General features: G+C 35.0%; 1 long non-coding RNA gene across 2 annotated transcripts; it reads right to left on the minus strand.

Annotated features, from left to right (window-relative positions):
* Window positions 1-1,190: 1,190 nt before the first annotated feature.
* Window positions 1,191-4,816, minus strand: LOC311084829. 2 transcript variants are annotated; one of them, XR_014606626.1, is made up of 3 exons: window positions 4,385-4,816; window positions 3,145-3,303; window positions 1,191-1,763 (listed from the first exon to the last, which is right to left on the minus strand). It is a non-coding gene; the product is annotated as an uncharacterized lncRNA (long non-coding RNA). The 2 variants fall into 2 exon arrangements; XR_014606627.1 differs by having other exon boundaries at window positions 3,145-4,816.
* Window positions 4,817-4,975: the final 159 nt, after the last annotated feature.

The raw sequence follows: 4,975 nt of genomic DNA on the forward strand, positions 1-4,975 counted from the left end.
GTTGCAGTTGATGGCAGAACACTGTTTTCTTTGTTTCCAATTATTTCCAGACATAATGTTAATGCTGTACAGTAGCTAGTTGTGCTAACGGTAAAGCCGTTGGTTCAGTCCAAAATGGCGGCCGCGCTACCGAAGCGCCACCTAGTGGCTGTTGTCAAAACTGCAACGGAGTTTCGCCTCTTGTTACTTCTATACTCTTTGGTTAAATGTTGAATTGTTATGTGCTTTTCAGTGAAGGTAAAGACTTTTTCATGTTTAATATTTTTAATTCAATATGTTATGTTGTCGATTTAGAAGAGTTTATGTTATTATGTAACTTATACATTTTCCTGGCTATGGCAGTACCCATTGAACATTTACCTATTTATTTATTTATTTATTTATTTATTACAAAAAATCACGATGTGATTGTATAAAGATGCTAACAACAAAAGTGCTACAACATCTACAGTACCAGCAGGTGCTAGAAGGATAAAGATTATAGAGAGACTGTAATCGCTTTTTAATGCTCCTCTTCCTCGCTTTATCCTGTCAACATGGTTTAATGAATAGGTAAAAATTAAGTGCTCAACTATACAGTAAGTTATATCGAACTGAACGGAGTTATGTGTGTTCGCTTGAGTTAACTTAATGTATGATGCTTTCACGTGCTATCGGAAATGTCCTGTTCCCACTTCTGAAATCGTGATTAAGCGTCGCATTCCAATTTTGACTTGAAGAGGGCATTAATGTCCTTAATTCTTAATTGTTTTAACTAGGAAACTACAACAATTCCAATAGCACGTGAAGGCATCATTCATCCAGATGTCCATGAGCAAAATAATAAAACGCCGCCAAATATTATATGGTAATAACCATGATAATAACTACCAGAAGATCCCAGTCAGCAAATTACCTTTGGCAAAGATGTGGGCCAGATAAACAGCTGAGCTGTGGCCCAGATTAGTTTGTGTTTGCCGGCCCAGATATGGCCCACATCTCCTTTGCCAGAACTGAACCAAAGGACTGCCATAACTCCACCAAGCATGAGCCAAATACTACAATTTCATGTGGCCCATATGTGGGCCTGGTATGCAACTTTAGTATGGTTGAGTTCTGTTAAAATCTAACGGCCCTTATGTGGCCCACATGCAGCTGACAGTATTTAAAGTCTTATTAACTCACAGGTAAATTAAACACTCAACAACAAATGCACTCAAAACTATTTATTTTGACAAGCATTTAAATAATTACAGCTAAAGTGTTGTACTTAATTACAGCAGTATTCAGTTGAAAACATTTCATAAAAATAAATATAATTACAGCAAGAGTTGAATAATAACAGTAGTATTCAGTTGAAAACATTTATCAAAATAAATATAATTACAGCAACAGAGTTGAATTTAATAATTACAGTAGTATTCAGTTGAAAACATTTAAGAATACATAATTACAGCTACTCAGTTGTACTTATTTTAAGTAGAATTCAGTTGAAAACATTTAAGAATACAAATTAATAATATAAATAGCATTCAAAGCTAATTTTTTACACCAAAGTTCAAAACACTCGATCAAAGCGTGTATTAATGTTATGTTTAATTAGTCCAATGAGAGTAATACAAATAAATCACAGTTGGTAAAGAGAACTTTAAAGAGAAATTGAGAAAGTTAAAGCAAACTTGAAAGGTAAAGAGTTGAGAAGTGTGTTGATGTGCAGAGAAGTCTCCAATGAGGGTCGGCAATGTGTTGACCTTTTCCAGTAAGGGGATTCTGCCTGACTGCACCTGCAATAAAGAAGAATTTAAATAATGTTAGCAGCAATACAACCTGGAAGCTAGAGCTGCAGGATAATAAAAAAAATAATTAATGTAAATATCCTTTAATATTTTAATTGCAATTATTAACAAATTAAACACCTCTGAATTACCAGTGTATGAAAGTTTTTTCCAGTAAATTTTCAAAAGGAATTGCAAATTGTATTTTTCAATATGTGGGCAAGAATTATACCGTAATTCCTTATGACAAATTATTTCAATTTTTAGAATAATTTTGCACCAACAACCGGTTAAAATTTACAGCACTGCATGTATTCTGCTTCTTTTTTAAAAAAAAGACATGCACACTCTAATGTAAAAACACACCAACACAGATAGCATTAATGTCATGTTTTAGTCCAAAGACAGAGTCTACAAAAATAAGTGTTTTTACTAACACAAAATAAACTCAAGATAATCTGCAATGATGCGAGACAATTTGGAAGCAGAAACACACAAACAATAATGGGCCAAGTACTGAATGCAAGGAGGAACATAAAGGGTTAGTTCGCCCAAAAATGAAAATTCTATCTGTAATTACCCTCAAGTTTTTCCAACTTCTGGGTTGTACGTCAGAGCATAGACTCACTATTGGCCAAAGCTGGTCATGTGTGGGATGCTGGCCAATCGTGAGCCTACGTTCTGACGTACAACACAGAAGCGCTGTGCTGTTACACTACGTTGAATAAAGTCTTTATTTTAGCTTGTTTTGCGCACAAATTTTTTTTTTTTAATAAATAATTTATTTTCGACACTTGATAAACTTAAGGTTCAGCCATTGTATTCTTGGACTATTTTAACAATGTCTTTACTAACTTTCTGGGCTGGCAAGTTTCAATAACAGAGAAGCCTATGGAGCAGTGAGACAGCTCTCAGATTTCATCATATAAATCTTAATTTGTGTTCCGAAGATGAACGAAGGTCTTACGGGGGTTGGAACAACATGGGTGAGTAATTACTGACAGAATTTTCATTTTTGGGTAAACTAACCTTTTAAATACACAGTGATAATGAACTAAATACAGATAGTTGTAGGCATGCGCTGGTATGAGACTTTGACAGAATGATAATCTTATATTGTGATTACAGCTTTAAAATGTATAATTGAAACGATATGATTCGCAATATATAAAAAATAACTTTCTTTAAAAACAAAACATAAAACTTCTAAATAAAAAATGCAGACACTTAAGTGAGCCACGGATGTGATCAGATAATGACAAAAAAAGTTGTTTGGTTCGATACTGAGATAACAGAAATAAAAATACAATGTTCTGTAAAGCGGTTTTGAAAAGTTGTGTATTGTGCAAAGTGCTATACAAATAAAAGTGACTTCTAAAAAAGGTCTCACCAATGACAACTTCCTTTACGACCAGGCGTTGGACACCAATCTTCCCATTGACTTCTCTCCAATTCTTAACGTGCCACAGCAGTTGTAAAAGTGGCTTTCAGCACTCTCCACACGGTGTTATTCAGGGTCAAAGCCACCAACCAGACCCAGATAGGTAATCTGATAGGAAAAAAAAAACATTGTGTAAGTGGTTGAAATATGCATTTAAATAGACCACCCTAAAATGAAAGTGCTTTTATATTCAAAAATGAACTATAAACTATTACTTACTCCATCTGAAACCATATTTTCTAGGTTTTTAATATGGAAATTATTGTCATTGCCCCACCCATACCACACATTAGGGCTGGGTGGTATGACAGTATACCATAGCATGGTATATAAACTCTATCGTGAGAAATTAGAGTAATTATAAAAATGTCCTGCCTCTTCCAAGCTTTATAATGGCAGTGAATGGCTGCTCAATTAATTGATAGTTAACAGAAATACAGCAATTCATTGTTTGTTCATGTTAGTTCACAGTGCATACTAAAGTTAACAAGTACAATTTTTTATATTGAATGTGTTAGTAAATGTTGAAATTAACATTAACACATATTAATATATGCAGTAGAAGTGCAGTTCATTATTAGTTCATGTTAATGTTCAGGTATTGTATTGAAAGTCATAATTTTGGTATTGTGACTTGACACTAATAGCTTAACGTTAACATTACAACTTTAATTTTAAAGAGGGAAAAGTCATGAGAAAAAGTCTTGGTTGAATATCATTTCAGAGTTAAATAAAGATACATACAATTATGCACACGTATTAATGTGTTTATTTTTGGCATTTTTATATTATTATGATTAGTTGAATGATTGTGAACACAAATTAGGATTTAGGTTTTTTGACAAACAGTAACACCAACATTGGACCGCGTCGCCTTCACGTTAATTCACAAATAGGCTACTACATATGACAAACTATACTATTTTATTGTGTACGACAGTGAGCTGTTGATTTATAAACAAAAACATCTTAATTTAAAACGACAAACCAGCGAACTGCTATAGCCGAAGTTAACGGTTAAGTTACATTAAACTTATTGTAAGTTATAGCAGTAAACTGAGGAAAATATTAGCTAGTTCAACCCCTTCCTCGATGAAACGAATAACTAAACGCATAATAACAGGCAATATTGACACATAATGCTGCATATTTCATTTATATGACTTTAAAATGCCAAAACATCACTTACCTGAATGTACACAGTCGTGAGGAAAGCAGAGTAAATGGCGTCAGCTGCCCAGCGTCGCAGTCAAACTCGCGCCGTAGTCTCACTCCACCAATAGGAGGGAAGATGCAGAGCAACCTGAGGTGTGGAACGGCGGATGTTTGCCGCACTTGATTTCAGGATTCCTGTGTTTTTCCACGTATAAGCCAAATGTTTACCACAAGTAGGTGTTTCTCACTGTGTGCCATAGCTCAACCACATATGGTCCTCATGTGTTCGTTGTTATCTGGGCCATATACCTCAATATCAGTTGTGAACCAAGACAGCATTTCCCGCAGATTTTAAAGTTATGGCAAAACAAATATGGCTACGATATGGCCCATATCTGTTCAGCCATGCCACATCTAGGCCATATGTGCCAGATAATACCCACATGTGGCCCAAATGTAATTGCTATCTGGGTGGCTGTAATGCAACGTGAAACGGATGCAAGCTGCCGTTAAAACTGAAGAAGAAGAAGATGAACAGGTTGCCAGATTGTGCGGTTTGGAGTTTGATTGTGCGGATATAAAAGGGTTTGGCGGTTGGAAATCACTGACAATTGTCCCAGTCTGG

Source organism: Abramis brama (assembly GCF_963993115.1).
Source record: "Abramis brama genome assembly, chromosome: 6".
Lineage (NCBI taxonomy): Eukaryota > Metazoa > Chordata > Actinopteri > Cypriniformes > Leuciscidae > Abramis > Abramis brama.